The following is a 20,563-nucleotide window of genomic DNA, read 5'->3' as shown; positions in this document are numbered from 1 at the left end:
CCTCCTTTGATGACTTTGACCTCCTTGTAGACAGACTCACTAAAGACCTATCTGGGAAGAAGGGAAATCAGGAGAACACATCGACTGCTCCAGGAACTCCTGCGTCAAGCCATAACATCAGGGAAGTCAGGAGAAGGAACATCAGTCATTACTATGATCCAGCAGCAGCATCCAGAAACTCTACCGGTCAAACTGCCCTAAGGCTATGAGAGAGATACTCAGCTGGACCTCCTATCTGAGAGACTATCTTGTACTTCAAGGGTGTGTTTGACCACATAGCCCAGAACGATGTGTGGTGTCCAGAGAGCCTTCATCCTCTGCCACAGGTTAACTATGCAGGGAGCCTGGAAGAAGATTTTACATCACAGAAAATAATGACCAGACTTACAAAGACAAAAAAACACAACCCCAGGAAAAGATGGCATTCACTATAACTTCCTGAAAAAATGAGATCCTGGTTGCCTAGTATTAACTGCCATTTTCAAGAAAGGCAAACAATTATGCCATATTCCCAGTTCCTGGAAGAAGTCTATGATGGTGCTCATCTACAAGAAAGGCAAGCGAGACAACCCCAGCAACTGGAGACCCATCTCTGTGTCCCACCATGTACAAACTGTACGCCAGCTGTGTCGTAGCTAGGATTACAGACTGGTTGGTGAACGGAGGAGCCATCAGTTCCATCCAGAAGGGCTTCATATTGTGTGAAGGCTGTTATGAACACAACTTTTTCCTTCAAACTGCTATCCAGACAGCCAGGAGGGCACGGAAGCAATGTGCCATAGCATGACTTGACCTTGCTAATGCTTTTGGATCCATGCCCAACCAGCATATTCTTGTCATGCTCAGAGAGTACAGGATGCTTGAAAACTTTCTCCAATTGGTTTGGGAACTTTATGAAAGCTGCACCACCATCATCTGCTCCATGGACGGAGGAAGGCCTGAAATTCCAAACTGTAGCGGCATGAAGCCAGGTTTCCCCGTCAGCCCCATCATTTCAACCTAGCCATGGAGCCTCTCATTCGAGTGATCTCCAATAGTCTAGGCGGTTTTGACCTGTTTGTCAACAGGTTGAATATCCTGGCCTATGCAGATGATCTGGTCCTGAATATCCTGGTCCTATTGCAGACAACCCTGAGAGTCTCCAACAAATGCTCAGTGTCACAAGCCAGGCTGCCAACTGGATGGGACTCCGCTTCAACACGAAGAAGTGTGCATCCCTACATATTGATGGCAGTAGAAGAGACTCTGTCCAGGCAATACCATTTCACATCCAGGGTGAAATCATGGCCTTCCTTGAGGATGGGCAAGCATACCAACATCTCAGCAGACCCATAGGTTTCCATGTCCAGCAGACACCTGAGGATAACGTTGCAGAGATCCTATGGAACATGGCCAAGATTGACTCCCTACTGGTGCCATGGCAGAAGATCAATGCCTTGAACACCTTCCTGATCCCATGTATTTCATTTGTCCTCAGGGGGATCTGCCATGGTGAAGATACCACTTAACAAGTCAGACAACACCATAAGGCAGTTAGTAAAGAAATGGATGTTTCTTCCTCAGAGGGCCAGCTATGAACTGGTGTCCATCCGTCCAATCAATGTTTGAGATCAGATAAAATTCATGAACTTGTCCGGGTCCATGTTCCACAAGAATTTGCCACATACTGTCATCACATCGGGGCCATGAAGCTTGGTCCCCACACTGTAACTTATTTGTAACTTCTGGGTACTCTTCTGGCTCTGTCCATCTGTTTCCTCACTTCAGCAGGTGGGTATTATAATTGTAAGAATGTTTGATAGAGATCTTGTAGGTGTTTGTCTCTGTCTGAGGGGTTGGAGCAAATGTGGTTGTATTGTAGAGCTTGGCTGTAGACAATGGATCATGCGGTGTGGTCTGGATGAAAGCTGGAGGCATGTAGGTAGGCATAGCGGTCAGTAGGTTTCCAGTATAGGGTGGTGTTTATGTGACCATCACTTATTAGCACCGTAGTGTCCAGGAAGCGTCCACCTGCTGAAGTGAAGAAACAGATGGACAGAGCCAGAAGAGTACCCAGAAGTTACCTACTATAGGACAGGCCCAACAAAGAAAACAGAACGCCACTAGCCATCACCTTCAGCCCCCAACTAAAACCTCTCCAACGCATCAAGGATCTACCACCTATCCTGAAGGATGACCCGTCACTCTCACAGATCTTGGGAGACAGGCCAGTCCTTGCTTACAGACAGCCCCCCAACCTGAAGCAAATACTCACCAGCAACCACACAACAGAACCACTAACCCAGGAACCTATCCTTGCAACAAAGCCTGTTGCCAACTGTGTCCACATATCTATTCAGGGGACACCATCATAGGGCCTAATCACATCAGCCACAGTATCAGAGGCTTGCTTACCTGCACATCCACCAATGTGATATATGCCATCATGTGCCAGCAATGCCCCTCTGCCATGTACATTGGGCAAACTGGACAGTCTCTACATAAAAGAATAAATGGACACAAATCAGACGTCAAGAATTATAACATTCAAAAACCAGTCGGAGAACACTTCAATCTCTCTGGTCACTCGATCTCAGACCTAAAAGTGGCAATTCAACAAAAAAACTTCAAAAATAGACTTCAACGCGAGACTGCTGAATTGGAATTAATTTGCAGACTGGATACAATTAACTTAGGCTTGAATAAAGACTGGGAGTGGATGGGTCATTACACAAAGTAAAACTATTTCCCCATGCTTATTCCCCCCGCCCCCTCTCCGGCTGTTCCTCAGACATTCTTGTCAACTGCTGGAAGTGGCCCACCTTGATTACACTACAAAAGGTCCGTTCCCCCTCCTCCCCCTGCTCTCCTGCTGGTAATAGCTCACCTTTCCTGATCACTCTTGTTACAGTGTGTATGGTAACACCCATTGTTTCATGTTCTCTGTGTATATAAATCTCCCCACTGTTTTTCCACTGAATGCATCTGATGGAGTGAGCTGTAGCTCACGAAAGCTTACGCTCAAATAAATTTGTTAGTCTCTAAGGTGCCACGAGTCCTCCTTTTTTAAGTTGTTACAGATGCTCAGTGCTTCTGTTTGTGGAGTTCCAATGTTATTAGCACGAGTAGAAAGCACAAGGTCTGCTGAATTAGCAGGCTGATGTCACACATAAAGACCACAGGCTCAGTTCGGTGGTGAAGGTGCTTGATCAGGTTTATTGTCGACGAAGCACAGTATTAGCTCTGTGGTTACAGGTACACTAACACATGTGCCTGCCCCTAGGATGGAAAAAGGTGCTCCTCTATGACTTCTCCTTTTACACACTGATACAAACAAGTTCTGTATTACATTCCAGACGTTGTTAGTTACCAACCCTACACTTTATACCTGCGAGTTTGAAAAAAACATCCTTATCCATTATCCTGTCATCCCATCCTTATCTTACAGAGGCTCAACATGTTCCTGTACCATCTCTTAAGAATGTGTTTGTAATTACTTGAGAACTCTGGGTGTTTGTCTCATCCTCTCCGGTCAGGAATGTGCTTACTTGCCAATACCTAGTGCATTGTTATCTTGCCAAGGCCAGGCCTACACTGGTTCACAGTCTTTGGTTCTCATTGTTAGTTATGCCTAGGGCTCCAGCAAGACCTATTAAAAACAAGTCTGTAAATAGAGGGAAACGATCAGTTATAATATTCTCCTGTGAGACTCAGTCCTCATCGTCCCTGCGTGGACATTTTTCTCCCAAGCTCTTTAAAAAAAAAAGATACTTAGAAAACCCAGATAGACCCTCAGGATGAAGAACTCCTAAATCATCTATTCCATGGATTAGTAATATCTTCAGGCAATGCAACCATTTTAGCAGGCTGATTTTTGGCTATATCAACCATTCCTCCCTCCTCCCCACCTTCCCCCAATCACTTGTGTATCATATAAACAGCAATGGAACGTAGGTCATTCTAGATACTAGTTTTGCAGCATACACAGTTGAATGAAAGGCAAGCAGGCATTTTTCCACACCATTGCCCAGCATAATACAGAAAATTATTAAGGTAGGAAGGAGGATCCTAGAGTACCACTCACAAAATCCTGAAGTGCCAGTTGTGACACTGTCAGGCCAGATGCCAGCTCTTGCCCAGACTGCAGCTAAGAATTGACAGTTTCGTAGCTGGAGACCAGACCAGGAAACCTGTATGGTTAAACCCTTGCTTAATCTATCTAGTGCAAGATTGTCTTCTGCACTGTGGATCTCAGAAATCTGGTCACATCATGCTCACTCCCACTGTCTCAGCCAGTGTAGGATTGTTCCCCTGAAAATAATATTGAGAGCTCTGCCCAGACCACTCTTAAATGGAGAGTTAACTCCCCTTTCACCCCAGAGGCTGTCCCTTTGAATCAGGAAGCTGGGTAGGTGGCTGCAGATGTAAGCAGGGTCTGAATGAGCTCTCCCCTGACAGCTAGTGATGATCTAGGGAGGGGGGAAAAGCTTCAGGACCAGACTGTATTTACATGAACACACCTACTCTGCCTAAGTATCCAGAAGACAGATCTGTGTTGTCAAAGTGATCAACTTTGGCTTGTGTTGGGTTACAAATCACTTTAATATTGAATTCAGGGGTAATGGAATGTTGTTATCCTTATTGTATGAGTAAAAGTATTTAGCTTTCCTGATTCAGGGGGGTCACCGTCAACTGAACTGAGCTGACTAAGCAGAGGGCTCGGATTCCAGACCCCTGTGAAGGGTAAGAGGGAGTGTACCTTACTGGAGGTGTGGGTACTGCTTAAGAGCTCTAGGCATGGTTTAACCAGCCCCCCTGCCACTTTTCAAAAGACAGAGCTACTTAAGGCTCCCTTAAGAGTCCTTTTGTTAAGTAATAAATAGAGCTGAAATCACCTATTGTGGGGCAACATTTCTGCCCATCCTTCTTCAGTAGTGAAGTTCCCCCACTAAGCACTGAAAATCAGTGACAGCTGAAAATCACTGATAGCTGGGAGGAATCTCAAAAGACAAACATGCAGAGGTCACAATAGAGAAGTGGGTTGCAACAGAAGGTGACAATATGCATCGGTGATGGTTGGCGGAGCAAGGTGGATGGTGGAATGAGGCAGCTGGCAGGGTGGCCAGCAGAGTGGAGCAGTGGCTGGCCAGCATTGCAGCGATGGCAGAGCAAGTACTTGGATAGTAGAGCGAACAAGGTGCCTTCTTCCCCGCCAGAGTGAGAGGTAAATTTAACACAGATGGACCCCCGAACTCTAGGTCTTCATTGACCAAGGACAACCATTGTGAGTGGGGTGTGGTGAAGGGCAGGGGCGCTGGAACGGGGGAGTGTCCAAGAGGCCATGGCCCTTCCACTTTTTGCCACGCGCCAGCCCTCGGGACTTCACTAAGATGCCATCCCCTGGCCAGGCCAGAAGTTGGAGCCCAGGCCAGTAAGAGCAGCCCAGGGAGCCCAGGCAGCTGTGGGGAGCCTGGGCCCCTTCACCTGCCTGGTGTTGGGAGGGCTGAGAGCTGCCCCCAGCCTGTGTCCCCATGCTCTGGGCCCCCCTGGCTCTGGGCTGTGGCTCTTTGGCCCCCAAAGACCTGACCCCAGGCCAGGTCAGAGTAAGATCCAAACAGGCCACTGTGGGGAGATGTGGACCCTCTGCCTACCCTGAGTAGGGGACCTGGGGGGTGGAGACAAAGGTTGGGGGCTGCTCTTGAGCCCCCCACCCCAGGCAGGTGGAGAGGACCAGGCTTCCTAGCCTGGCTCAAGCTTCCAGCTTGGTTGGGGGTGGGGCGGTGAGGCCTCGGGGAAAGAGGAGCAGCAGGGGTGAGGCTACGGAGGGGATGTGACTCTTTGGCCCCTCACTTTTAAGGAAGAATCTGTCACCCCTGTTAGAGGGAGAAGGGAGGGGCACATTGAAAGGAACTTTTGGTGACTGGACTCAAGAACCTGAGGCAAAAGACATCACCCAGCATACTTTGTGAGCAAAATGCCCACCCCAGTTTTATGTTTATGAATCCTGATTATGGCGTTTTCCCAAATCAATGCCAAGTTGCTTCCCTCCTTTCATTTAAAGTTTTTCTACACTCAGAAGTTATCTATGCTTCTGGCTAAACTGGCACCGCCACAACTATCGATATGCAGCAGTGTCGATTTAGTGGGTCTGACGAAGACAAGTTAAGTCGATGGCAGAGCACTCTGTTGACGTCTGTACTCCACCTCCCCGAGAGGTGGAAAGTAAGTCAGCGGGAGAGTCTCCCCCATCAACACCCTCCTAGTGAAAAAGTTTTTCCTAATATCTAACCTAAATCTCCCCCACTGCAACTTGAGACTATTACTCCTTGTTCTGTCATCTCCTACCACTGATAACAGTCTAGATCCATCATCTTTGGAACCCCCTTTCAGATAGTTGAAAGCAGCTATCAAATCCCCCCCTCATTCTTCTCTTCTGTAGTCTCTTCTAAACAAGCCCAGTTCCCTCAGCCTCTCCTCATAAGTCATGCGTTCCAGTCCCCTAATCATTTTTGTTGCCCTCTGCTGGATGCTTTCCAATTTTTCCACATCCTTCTTGTAGTGTGGGGCCCAAAACTGGACACAGTACTCCAGATGAGGCCTCACCAATGTCGAATAGAGGGGAACGATCACGTCCCTCGATTTGCTGGCTACGCCCCTACTTATACATCCCAAAATGCCATTGGCCTTCTTGGCAACAAGGGCATACTGTTGACTCATATCTAACTTCTTGTCCACTGGAACCCCTAGGTCCTTTTCTGCAGAACTGCTGCCGAGCCATTTGGTCCCTAGTCTGTAGCGGTGCATTGGATTCTTCCATCCTAAGTGCAGGACTCTGCAGTTGTCCTTGTTGAACCTCATCAGATTTCTTTTGGCCCAATCCTCCAATTTGTCTAGGTCCCTCTGTATCCTATCCCTACCCTCCAGCGTATCTACCACTCCTCCGAGTTTAGTGTCATCTGCAAACTTGCTGAGGGTGCAATCCACACCATCCTCCAGATCATTTATGAAGATATTGAACAAAACCAGCCCCAGTACCGACCCCTGGGGCACTCCACTTGATACCGGCTGCCAACTAGACATGGAGCCATTGATCACTACCCGTTGAGCCCGACAATCTAGCCAGCTTTCTATCCACCTTATAGTCCATTCAACCAGCCCATACTACTTTAACTTGCTGGCAAGAATACTGTGGGAGACAGGTTTCAGAGTAACAGCCGTGTTAGTCTGTATTCGCAAAAAGAAAAGGAGTACTTGTGGCACCTTAGAGACTAACCAATTTATTTGAGCATGAGCTTTCGTGAGCTACAGCTCACTTCATCGGATGCATACTATGGAAACTGCAGAAGACATTATATACACAGACACCATGAAACAATACCTCCTCCCACCCCACTCTTCTGCTGGTAAGAGCTTATCTAAAGTGATCATCAAGTTGGGCCATTTCCAGCACAAATCCAGGTTCTCACCCTCCCCCCAAACTAACTCTCTTGCTGGTAATAGCCTATCCAAAGTGACCACTCTCCTTACAACGTGCATGAAGATCAAGGTGGGCCATTTCCAACACAAATAAATTGGTTAGTCTCTAAGGTGCCACAAGTACTCCTTTTCTTTTTGCGAATACAGACTAACACGGCTGTTACTCTGAAACCTGTCATTATGCAAGGCACGGCATTTAGCCGTATGGAGTGGAAATCTATCAACTGCATGAAAAAACTTGTACAGATACAGACAGACATCATCTTGCTTTCCAAATGCAAACAGATGGACATCGTACCAAAAGGACTGAAGGTAAAAAATCCATTACAATCTACATACCACACAGAGTATGCTGACAGCTTGTGCCACACGCTCTCAAAGAAACTGCGGAATCACCTGATCAACATCTTCTACAGCAAACAGGGAAAGATTAAGAATGAGCTCTCAAAAATGGATACTCATAAAAAAACCAACCTTCCACACAAACTTCCTCGTGGCTGGATTTTACTAAAACTAGACAAGCCATTTACAACACACACTTTGCTTCTCTACAAAAGAAAAAGGACACTAAACTTTCTGAACTACTACATGCTACAAGGGGCCACAGCAATGGTTCCCTCAACCCACCCAGCAATATTGTTAATCTATCCAACTATACTCTCAGCCCAGCAGAAGCAGCTGTCCTATCTCGGGGCCTCTCCTTCTGCCCCTCCACCCCCACGAACATGATACAGTTCTGTGGTGACCTAGAATCCTATTATCGACATCTCCGACTCAAGGAATATTTCCAACATACCTCTGAACAACATACTAATCCACAGAGGCCTCCCGACCAACATTACAAAAAGAAGGATTCTAGGTGGACTCCTCCTGAAGGTCGAAACAGCAGACTTGACTTCTACCTAGAGTGCTTCCGCCGACGTGCACGGGCTGAAATTGTGGAAAAGCAGCATCACTTGCCCCATAACCTCAGCCGTGTGGAACACAATGCCATCCACAGCCTCAGAAACAACTCTGACATAATCAAGAAGGCTGACAAAGGAGGTGCTGTTGTCATCATGAATAGGTCAGAATATGAACAAGAGGCTGCTCGGCAGCTCTCCAACACCACTTTCTACAAGCCATTACCCTATGATCCCACTGAGAGTTACCAAAAGAAACTACAGCATTTGCTCAAGAAACTTCCTGAAAAAGCACAAGATCAAATCCACACAGACACACCCCTGGAACCCTGACCTGGGATATTCTACTACCCAAGATCCATAAACCTGGAAATCCTGGGCGCCCCATCATCTCAGGCATTGGCACCCTGACAGCAGGATTGTCTGGCTATGTAGACTCCCTCCTCAGGCCCTACGCTACCAGCACTCCCAGCTACCTTCGAGACACCACTGACTTCCTGAGGAAGCTACAATCCATCGGTGATCTTCCTGAAAACACCATCCTGGCCACTATGGATGTAGAAGCCCTCTACACCAACATTCCACACAAAGATGGACTACAAGCTGTCAAGAACACTATCCCCGATAATGTCACGGCTAACCTGGTGGCTGAACTTTGTGACTTTGTCCTTACCCATAACTATTTTACATTTGGGGACAATGTATACCTTCAGATCAGCGGCAATGCTATGGGTACCCGCATGGCCCCACAGTATGCCAACATTTTTATGGCTGATTTAGAACAACGCTTCCTCAGCTCTTGTCCCCTAACGCCCCTACTCTACTTGCGCTATATTGATGACATATTCATCATCTGGACCCATGGAAAAGAAGCCCTTGAGGAATTCCACCATGATTTCAACAATTTCCATCCCACCATCAACCTCAGCCTGGTCCAGTCCACACAAGAGATCCACTTCCTGGACTCTACAGTGCTAATAAACGATGGTCACATAAACACCACCCTATACCGGAAACCTACTGACCGCTATTCCTACCTACATGCCTCCAGCTTTCACCCTGACCACACCACACGATCCATCGTCTACAGCCAAGCTCTGCGATACAACCGCATTTGCTCCATCCCCTCAGACAGAGACAAACACCTACAAGATCTCTATCAAGCATTCTTACAACTACAATACCCACCTGCGGAAGTGAAGAAACAGATTGTTAGAGCCAGAAGAGTTCCCAGAAGTCACCTACTACAGGACAGGCCTAACAAAGAAAATAACAGAACGCCACTAGCCGTCACCTTCAGCCCCCAACTAAAACCCCTCCAACGGATTATTAAGGATCTACAACCTATCCTGAAGGATGACTCAACACTCCCACAAATCTTGGGAGACAGGCCAGTCCTTGCCTACAGACAGCCCCCCAACCTGAAGTGAATACTCACCAACAACCACATACCACACAACAGAACCACTAACCCAGGAACCTATCCTTGCAACAAAGCCCGTTACCAGCTGTGCCCACATATCTATTCAGGGGACACCATCACAGGGCCTATATAACATCAGCCACACTATCAGAGGCTCGTTCACCTGCACATCCACCAATGTGATATATGCCATCATGTGTCAGCAATGCCCCTCTGCCATGTACATTGGTCAAACTGGACAGTCTCTATGTAAAAGAATAAATGGACACAAATCAGATGTCAAGAATTATAACATTCATAAACCAGTCGGAGAACACTTCAATCTCTCTGGTCACGCGATTACAGACATGAAGGTCGCTATCTTACAAAAACAACAACAAAAACTTCAAATCCAGAGTCCAGCGAGAAACTGCTGAATTGGAATTCATTTGCAAATTGGATACTATTAATTTAGGCTTAAAGAGAGATTGGGAGCGGCTAAGTCATTATGCAAGGTAGCCTATTTCCCCTTGCTTTTTCCTACCCCGCCCCCCAGACGTTCTGGTTAAACTTGGATTTATGCTGGAAGTGGCCCACCTTGATTGTCATACACATTGTGGGGAGAGTGGTCACTTTGGATAGGCTATTACCAGCAGGAGAGTGAGTTTGTGTGTGTGGTTTTTGGAGGGGGTGAGAGAACCTGGATTTCTGCAGGAAATGGCCCACCTTGATCATCATACACATTGTGGGAGACAGTGTCAAAAGCTTTGCTAAAGTCAAGGAACAACACGTCCACTGCTTTCCCCTCATCCACAGAGCCAGTTATCTCGTCATAGAAGGCAATTAGGTTAGTCAGGCATGACTTGCCCTTGGTGAATCCATGCTGACTGTTCCTGATCACTTTCCTCTCTTCTAAGTGCTTCAGAATTGATTCCTTGAGGACCTGCTCCATGACTTTTCCAGGGACTGAGGTGAGGCTGACTGGCCTGTAGTTCCCAGGATCCTCCTTCTTCCCTTTTTTTAAAGATGGGCACTACATTAGCCTTTTTCCAGTCATCTGGGACCTCCCCTGATCGCCCTGAGTTTTCAAAAATAATGGCCAATGGCTCTGCAATCACATCCGCCCACTCCTTTAGCACTCTTGGATGCAACGCATCCGGCCCCATGGACTTGTGCTCGTCCAGCTTTTCTAAATAGTCCCGAAGAACGAGGGCTGGAGCTTGGGCTCCTGCCACAAGGGGAAGATACATACTGAGAGGTAAATTGTTACCTGGATCCAGGGGGAGTTCTGGTGTTCCTGTCATGAGGAGGGACTTAGGCCTGGGTAGGTATACATTGCAACATAACCCCAGGCTTGAGCCCAGGCTCAAAGCAAATCCCTCTTGCATCCACACTGCAATTATGCTAACCCAGGGCTCAAACCCAGGGTCCCAGTACCCTGCAGGGTCTGAGCTCAGGTTAAGGCAGAACCTTGGTGTTCCGCTGTGGGCCTGGCTTGACTCAGGTCCTGAGAGTCAGCTGGATGTATCCCAGAATTCCTTGGGGGTGACTTAATCAATCCTCTTTGTGCCAACAATCTGCAATTCACTGTCTTGCAAACGGAAGCCACAACCCCTTTGCAAACAGCAGCAGCTCAGGTCAGTTGTCTTCTGATCACTGAACCGCAAGAAAGCGATTGGAGAGCCTGCAGGGTTTTCAATGGAGACAAGTCTTATCAAGCCTTTTGCAAAGCGAGCTGCTTCCTCATCGAGAGAGCACAGCCAGATTTTGGTGAATCTGTGGCATGAGGCCTGTAAAACTGTGGACTTCAGCAAAAGTACCAGGAATTACCCCGTATACCAGCAGATAGCTAAAAAGCTAGCAGGTCTGCAGATTTCTGGACAGGTGGTCAGTGCAGGAAGCAAATTAAGAGACTGAAGAGTGAGCACAGGAAGACCAGGGATAACAACTGCACCTGGGGCAATTTGCCAGTGTAGTCAGTTTTTGGCTGCGTGTGTATGCCCAAGAAGACCACAGACTTGGTTCAGTAGTGAAGGCGCTCAGCTAGGCTTATTGTCAATGAAGCACGGTCCTAGTATCCCATAGACTCTACAGGAGTATGCTTATTGCAATGGACTTAGCTCAGTGAGTGGTGAGACTTTCCATTCCCCCCTCAGCCAAAAACAGACACTCCCTCTGTGACCCCTCTTTATACACTGATACAAAGAAGTTACGTATTGCCCCTCTGCCATGGTTAGTTACCACCCTTTAACTTGCACCTGTTGGTTCTATCAAAACATCTCTATTCATCACCCCATCATCCTAACCTTATCTTTAGGTGGGGCAAGTGTGTCCATCCATCATCTTTGGGGAGTGTTTACACCATAACCCTGTATCGGGGTGTTCTGGTACCACCCTTCTGGAATGTGTTTACATAGAATATCAGGTTTGGAAGGGACCTCAGGATGTCATCTAGTCCAACCCCCTGCTTAAAGCAGGACCAATTCCCAACTAAATAATTCCAGCCAGGGCTTTGTCAAGCCTGACCTTAAAAACCTCAAAGGAAGGAGATTCAACCACCTCCCTAGGCAACACACTCCAGTGCTTCACAACCCTCCTAGTGGAAAAAGTTTTTCCTAATATCCAGCCTAAACCTCCCCCACTGCAACTTGAGACCATTACTCCTTGTTCTGTCATCTGCTGCCACTAAGAACAGTCTAGATCCATCTCTTTGGACCCCCCCCCTTCAGGTAGTTGAAAGCAGCTATCAAATCCCCCCTCATTCTTCTCTTCTGCAGACTAAACAAGCCCAGTTCCCTCAGCCTCTCCTCATAAGTCATGTGTTCCAGTCCCCTAATCATTTTTGTTGCCCTCTGCTGGATGCTTTCCAATTTTTCCACATCCTTCTTGTAGCGTGGGGCCCAAAACTGGACACAGTACTCCAGATGAGGCCTCACCAATGTTGAATAGAGGGGAACGATCACGTCCCTCGATCTGCTGGCAATGCCCCTACTTATACAGCCCAAAATGCCGTTAGCCTTCTTGGCAACAAGGGCACACTGTTGACTCATATCCAGCTTCTCGTCCACTGTAACCCATAGGTCCTTTTCTGCAGAACTGCTGCCTAGTCATTTGGTCCCTAGTCTGTAGCAGTGCATAGGATTCTTCCGTCCTAAGTATAGGACTCTGCAGTTGTCCTTGTTGAACCTCAGATTTCTTTTGGCCCAATCCTCCAATTTGTCTAGGTCCCTCTGTATCTTATCCTTACCCTCCATTGTGTCTACCACTCCTCTGAGTTTAGTGTCATCTGCAAACTTGCTGAGGGTGCAATCCACACTATGCTCCAGATCATTAATGAAGATATTGAACAAAACCGGCCCCAGGATTGACCCTTGGGGCACTCCGCTTGATACCGGCTGCCAAATAGACATGGAGCCGTTGATCACTACCCATTGAGCCCGACGCTCTAGCCAGCTTTCTATTCACCTTATAGTCCATTCATCCAGCCAATACTTCTTTAACTTGCTGGCAAGAATACTGTGGGAGACAGTATCAAAAGCTTTGTGTAAGTGGGGGAATAGTCCTGCTATTGTGGGCAAGTTTCCTGACTTCTGCACTACCCCAGTGAAGTGGGCTAGTGAAAGGATCCAAGTCCTCGCTCCGACTTCCTTTACCCAGTGGCCTCCCTGCCCTTGAGGGCTCCCCTTCCACTCTGTCTGGCAGAGTCCTCGTAACCCCAACAAGGCTGGACCCAGGATTCCTGGGGGGCTTGACCCCCAACCCTGCTGTGGTCACCTAGGACAGGGGCTAGGGTGTCCCCACTCCGGGGTACTCTCTCTGCACTGGGCACTTCTCTGACCCACTGACCATTACATACAAGTTAAAGCTATTTAATCAACAATTAATTTTAAAAAGAATAAGGGAAAATGGGAAAGGTTAAAGGGAACACATCAACCCGCTCTGTGGCAGGGAACATCACAAACAGTGTCTCTAGAATGTCAGGGCAGTTCACAGTCTGCTCCTTGTAAGTCCCAGGCCCTGGCTGTGCTGTAAGGGTGCTGTGGGTTGGACACTTGCTCTGGTGATGGCCACACGCTCAGGCTCTAAGTGGTAGGACCCTTCTTCCCAGTATCGCCCCCGCCCTGTCAGGGTTACGATCCAAGCCTGGCCTGCAGAGCCTCTTGGCTGAGGCGTCTCCCTGTGCTGGGCCTGCTGCCCAGGGTCCCTCTCGGTCTACCCAGCTGCTCATCGCACCCAGCTCCGGACTGCTCCAGCCCCAGCTCCACCACTCTGTCTCTGCATTGCTGCTCTGCCTCCAGCTCCCTGGGCAGCTTCTTTGGCCCCTCTGGCTCTGGTTGATGCAGCACTGCTCTCAGGACAGATTTGCTTTGCAGGCTGCTTCTGTGACTCTGCTCCCAGCACTGACCTGCTTCGTGGGCTGCTTTTCTGGCCTCTCTGGCTCTGGTTACTGAAGCTCTTCTCCCAGGGCAAGTCTGCTGTCTCTGGGCTGTGCCTCTGGCTTTGGGGTTGCTGCTCTGCTCCCAGGACAGGTTCTGCTCTCTCTGGATCTGGCACAGCTCTGCTCCCCAGCTCAGCTTGCACCCCTGTTTTCTCCTTAGCTTGGCCCCACTCTGTCTGACCCAGGCAATTCCAGCTCACACAGAAGATGGGACCTCCCTGGCCTCCTGACTCCCTGATTAGCCTGCCCATCCTGTCACTCAGGCTGACCTGGAGCATAGGCCTCTCCCCATTGTTCCTGGGGACTATCAGTCTTAGAGTCCTGATTTCCCATAGACCCTTCCCCTTTTATTACTGGGAGCTAGCCAACCAGAACTCCCCCACTGAATGTTAGTAAGGGGGCAACAGTGCTATCTCGTCATAGAAGGCAATTTAGGTTAGTCAGGCATGACTTGCCCTTGGTGAATCCATGTTGACTGTTCCTGATCATTTTCCTCTCTAAGTGCTTCAGAATGGATTCCTTGAGGACCTGCTCCATGATTTTTCCAGGGACTGAGGTGAGGCTGACTGGCCTGTAGTTCCCAGGATCCTCCTCCTTCCCTTTTTTAAAGATGGGCACTACATTAGCCTTTTTCCAGTCATCTGGGACCTCCCCCGATCACCATGAGTTTTCAGAGATATGGCCAATGGCTCTGCAACCACATCCGCCAACTCATGAATGTCCTGTGCCTAGCACTTTAGGAATGTTTGTGCTTTTGCAATACCAGCCCTGTTCTTGCCAGGTTTATTGTGAACTTACAAGTAGACATGTTTTGTAACATGGCAGAGCTTGATTTTAATTTGGGCCTTAGTCTGAGCCATGAGACCTGGTGTCTGTCTGCTGCAGCCAGCAACATGCCCATTTTATGACGGCTTTGACCCGGTCCTGGCTGCTGCACCCAGCACAGAGCCAACCCTGCTTCATGATGATCTGGTGAGCTGTGAATCCAGCCCAGGGACTGACTGCAGTCAGCAGCAGGCTCCCCGCCAAGATCATGAAGTGACTCTTAATTAAACCAGTCCTAGAGTAGGCTGTGGATCAGGCTCAACAGAAAAATCTCAGCCCCTGCTCAGAGGAGCTATTTCTGCCCCCCACTGATGAGGAGCAGCCTACTGACAAGCATGCAGAGAACCCAGTGGGGACAGAAGCCACCCCACAGATGAGTAAGTATAATTCAAACTAAAAGCTTATGCTTACAATAATGGTAGGGATTTCAGTTTTAATAATACAAAAATAAGCCCCAGCTACCAGCATTTGGTCATTAATGGCAGATTGTATAACAGCACCTAGGTATTTCCCTTGCCCTCCCAACATGTGTAGTTCAAAATTGCAATTTGGAATTTCAAACTTTCACACAATATTTTAAAGGTTATTTTAACTGTTAAGTCAGAGATTTGCTACAATCATTCTTGTTTTCCTTTTAGTAATTAGAAATTTACCCCTCTGCAATCACTCCTCCTGGGTCTATGCAGCTGGCTGTAAACAGTGAACTGAGTGTGTGTGTTTGGAAAACAGTATTCTATATTTCCAAATCTAGTCCATTTCAATTAGACTTAAGCCATGCAGTAGTAGAGTAAAGCTGTAGGTTCAGGGCCTGCCTTAGGGCAGGGCAATGTGCGTACCTACCCAGGGCACCGTAGTCAGGGGGCATCGTGGTGCAGAGGCCAAGGGCTTGGGCTTACTCTCACTGCCTGCAGGGTGCAGTCTGGTGTGGCAGGAGCATCTGCTTCCCTGCTCCTGAGCAGAGGCCCCCTGCTCACCACCCCACATGGTTTCCCAGCCTGGTTCCAAGTCCTGCCTGCGCACTCAGTCTCTGCGACTGCAAGCCAAGCTCTTCCCCCCCATTCCTCCTCCCAGACTGTCCCAGCCCTGCTGTTCCTTTTCCACAGGGGCAGCCTGAAAGAAAGCCACGCCACACAATGGAAGGCGAGTGTGGTGTTTCGACTAGCCAATGGGAGTTGGAAGTTGCTGGCCCCTCCCAACCTGGAAGAGGAAGGGAAGGGACTGGGAACAAAAACTGCAGGGCAGAGAGACCAGTAAGTCTTTGGTTTCAGAGTAGCAGCCGTGTTAGTCTGTATCCACAAAAAGAAAAGGAGTACTTGTGGCACCTTAGACTAAGGTGCCACAAGTACTCCTTTTCTTTTTTGCAGAAAGTTTTAGGGCTTCTTGAACCTGTGTCCCCAGCTTCTAGGCTCCCCCCGCCACCAAATCCCAGGGGACCCATTACTGTGCCCTTATCTTCTAGCTCCCCCAGCACCCAAGGGCCCCTTCCCTGTGCCCCCAGGGGACCCCCTCCCTGTGCCCCCCTGCTACCAGCCCCCCTGCAGCTCCCAGAGGCCCTCCCTGTGCCTCTAGGTCCCAGCCCACCCAGCTCCCAGGGGACGTCTCCCTGTGCCCCCAGTAGTCCTCCCTGTGCCTCTAGATCCCAGCCCAGGGGGTCTGTTTCCCCAAAGCCTGGGGGACCCCTCCCTCTGCTCCCAGGGACTCCTCCCTGTGCCCACATCACCACTCCATGCCCACACATCTCACAGGAGGCTCCTCCCTCTGCCCCACAGAGGCCAGCCACTGCTCCATAAAAAAACTCTACAGTCTCACCCCCCACAAACCCACCTTGGAGACCTTCTATGTGCTTGCAAAGAAAAACAAAGAAGGGAACCCAGGAAGAGCCATCATATCTGGCCACAGCACTCTTACTGAAGGAATATCGGGGCTCATAGAAGCCATTCTCAGACTACTCACCACACAAAGGACTCCAGGACACAGGCAACTTCCACCAGAAACTATAACACATTAACAACCACCCTCAGAATACCATCCTTGCCACTATGGGTGTCGCCATCCCTCACAATGGCAGCATTGCTGCCTACCTCAAATATTTACCAGATAATGGACAACCCTCAGGTATCCACCTGTGATGGTTTGTACCCCTGTATTCACACGATTGTAATAAATCCCTATAATTTATTTATATATATATATATATAAATCCCTGGTTTCACCTCCTGCACCAGTTCTACTTCCTCCATTTTGTTATCTGGGCTCCTTGCATTGGTGTACAGACATCTTAGTAGTTTCTGCTTGGCTTTGCCTGTATTCCTCACCCAATTAGGTACAGTCACTCCACTGCTAGTATCACCTACCTGACTGTTAGTGTCAGACACTTTCTCCTACCTTCCGTTGCTCTTTTCTCCATTGCAGCATCCTCTTACTTGATTTTCCTCCTGTTCAAGGATATAATCGCCACACCTGATTCTATAAGCGTCTCCCCACTGTCTCCCCAGAGTTCCTAGTTTAAAGTTTTTAATCAGTTGTGCCAGTCTCCATCCCAAAAGCCTATTTCCCTTTCTACTCAGGTGGAGTCCATCCCATGAGAACAGTCCTCTGTCTATGAATGCCTTCCAGTGGTTGAAAGCCTCAAAGCCCTCTTTATAAGACCACTGCCCAAGCCATCCATTGATAATCATAGTCTTGTTTTGCCTTTGCTTTCCTCCTCTAGGGACAGGTAGAATCCCACTGAAGATCACCTAAGCCTCCATTTCTTTAATCATCTTCCCCATCCAGCATATGCATGCCAGTGAGAATATAGCTGTATCTTTTGTTCCCATGTGAGGGGCAATCAGTAGATTTCCAGCCCCCATTTGGATCCTTTTCAGCCTCAGGTCCACATCCCATATCTTAGCTCCAAGCAGACAGCACACCCTTCTGTTCTCAGGATCAGTTCTGCTGACAGGCCTGTCCATTATTCTTCATAGGGAGATATAAATCACACAGACCTACCTCTTCCTGGTGGTGGGATGATTCTCCAGCCTTCCCCCTCCTGTTCTTTCTGGCTGCAAGTCCTCTTGTCTTTTGTTCTCACTTGCAATCTTCTCTGAGTCATCCTCTAGGGACCATGGGCAGCAAGTGAAGCTTCCCTTGTGGGAGGCTAGCTCCCTGTCTCACCTCTTCCACCCCCGGCCCTACTCCATCCCCACTCCACCCCTGCTCTCACTCAGCCCCACCCACCACCACTCACTGCATTCCTCCTCTCCCCCCCTTGTGATGCCCCTTCTGCCCACCACTCCCCACCTCCCTCCTCTCCTCCACACCCTCTCCCCATTAAACCCCCACCACTCATGTTCTCCACATCCCTCCTCCCTTGTGAGCCCCCCCCCCACCTGCAGGGATGTGGTGAGTGGCAGGGACCTCTGGAGATGGTGGGGTGGAATGGAGGAGAGGAGGGAGTCAGCCAGGCAGCGGGGGCCTCAGGGAAAGGACAGAGTAGGGATAGGAAGAGGCAGAGTGCAGGTGGGGTCACCATGGCCCAGGCGTCTGACGGCAGGTTGGTGGCAGCTGCACCAGGAGAAGCTAAGCCAAGCCTCCCCTGGGCTGTTATACCCACAGGGTAAGCCAAAGTTCAGAGCCCCAGGCAATCTCCATTGACTCTTCCCCTGTGCTGGAAGAACTAGATGCTCTTCTTTTCTTCCTTGCCCTGCCACCTTCTGTTATTGCCTGCTGTGCCCCTTCTTCATTGTCCAACTCAGCTAATCTGTTTCTGAGCTCTATTTCTCTTTCATTAGCTGGTCTTTTCCTCCAGCTGGTTCCTGTAGTCACATGCTTTCACTGGCCACTTTCGTCACCCAGCAGTCTCCCCTCAGAGTTCTTCAGACAAGCTTGCATCTGTTAATCTTGATTTTTTCCCCCCTTCAGCCTCTTCTCGCCTTCCCTCTGTCATCTGCGCTAATTCCCTTTGAAACTCAACTATAGTTTCTACCTGCATCTCCAAACCTCCATCAGCCCTGTGAGGTGGTACTGGTACCTGAAAAATGCTTCATTTGTATCTGCTCCAGGAAAATGTACATGTCACAGCTTCCACATCCAGTCAACTTCATTGTCTCTTCCATTTCTTGGGTCACTACCACTGCTGCTTCTGTACCTGTCATAGCCTCCCCACCTAAGTTCTTGACAAGGAGAAAACACAGAAAACCACACACTCCTCCACCAAACGCCCCTTACAAACTGCCACACAAACTCCGCTCTTTCCAGCTGTGTTTGCTAATTCCTGTGCTGCTGGCTGGCTGCTTCATTGCCTTAAGCCCCCTACTCAGGGAAGGGTTACGCCTAATCAGGACTCTGCTGTGTTCAAAGGTTCTGCTTCTCCCACAGCACACTGCCCCCTACCGGCCCCTGTAAACTTAAAACCCAACACACAACCAAGCAAAAAAAAAAAAAAAAAAAAAAAAACACACACACACCACACACTCTCGCAAGAACTCACTCACTGCCGCTAGGGAACAGAGACTTGCTCCCTTCTTCCCCAGCAGATGTCCACTCAAACATCCTTTTTCCAGGTCTGTTTGCTGGCTCCCATGCCACTGCTCCTCACACAGAGAAGGGGACTTGGAGCGTCTTCAGCTCTTACATAGTGATGTTGAATATTTAACAGATTGGGTAGACAAGATCTGAATTTCTAATTTAAAAATAAGTATAAGTGCCCTATTTGCATATGCATGGGTGTGTACCCACACTGTAGTGAAGCGAAGACTCACCAGTGCAGCACCACCTGCTGGCCATCTTGGGAATTAGCTCTTCAGTCTCAGAGTGCCCTCTGCTGGCCCATGTCTCACCTGCCTTAGGGCCCCATGTCCCTCCCAGACCGTGGTACCCTTTACCTCAGGGTTCTGCCCCAGCAGTACCCCCACACTCTGGGTCTCCCATCCCAGGGGAACCCCAACCCTCTAAACCCACCTTGCCTCAGTGGCTACTGCCAGCCCTCATCTAGCCCCTCTCACTGGGGAAAACTGCAATCTGTAAAGGCCACTCATCATTGGCAAGGGGGTAGGACCTGCTGCCTTTGCCTATCCCCAGGCTGCCCCAGTACCTTTTCATAGGCCTTCATCAAGGTTTACTAGGTTGGTGCTCCTCAGCTACCCTTGCCCTTCACGGCTCCACTTCAGGTACTTTGCTCCCAGGCAACTAGCCCTTCCTATTCCAGGGCTAGAGTGAGAATCTTTCAGTTCCTGGCCCACAGCCCTCTTATAAGGGCCAGCTGGCCCTGATTGAGCTAGCCACACCTGTGGTCAGCTACTCACTGCTTTTCCCAGCTGCAGCCCTCTCCAGGGCTTTTAACCCCTGCTGACTGGAGTGGAGCAGCTGCCCCACTACACAAACACATATGCACCACACTTTTTGTAAAATGAGACTTTTCAGACTTTCTTCATAAATATTAAAGAAGAACAAAAGGACACCAACCATTTTCCCTTTGCAGGTCCCCTTTAAAATCCATTTAGTGGGAAACAGCCTTCATGGCTGATAAACTGGTAGACATTGGAATAAACCAAGGGAAAA

At 48.9% G+C, this 20,563-nt stretch overlaps 1 long non-coding RNA gene across 1 annotated transcript in view; it reads right to left on the bottom strand.

Moving 5' to 3' along the window:
- Positions 1–20,289, bottom strand: part of LOC122465927 — a 32,190-nt gene extending 11,901 nt beyond the window's left edge. Inside the window, exon 1 of the long non-coding RNA XR_006291083.1 lies at positions 20,097–20,289. This is a non-coding gene — a long non-coding RNA (uncharacterized LOC122465927). The remainder of the gene's footprint in view (positions 1–20,096) is intronic.
- Positions 20,290–20,563: the final 274 nt, after the last annotated feature.

Source organism: Chelonia mydas, chromosome 1 (assembly GCF_015237465.2).
Source record: "Chelonia mydas isolate rCheMyd1 chromosome 1, rCheMyd1.pri.v2, whole genome shotgun sequence".
Taxonomy (NCBI): domain Eukaryota; kingdom Metazoa; phylum Chordata; order Testudines; family Cheloniidae; genus Chelonia; species Chelonia mydas.
This window is presented reverse-complemented; position numbering and strand designations above follow the sequence as displayed.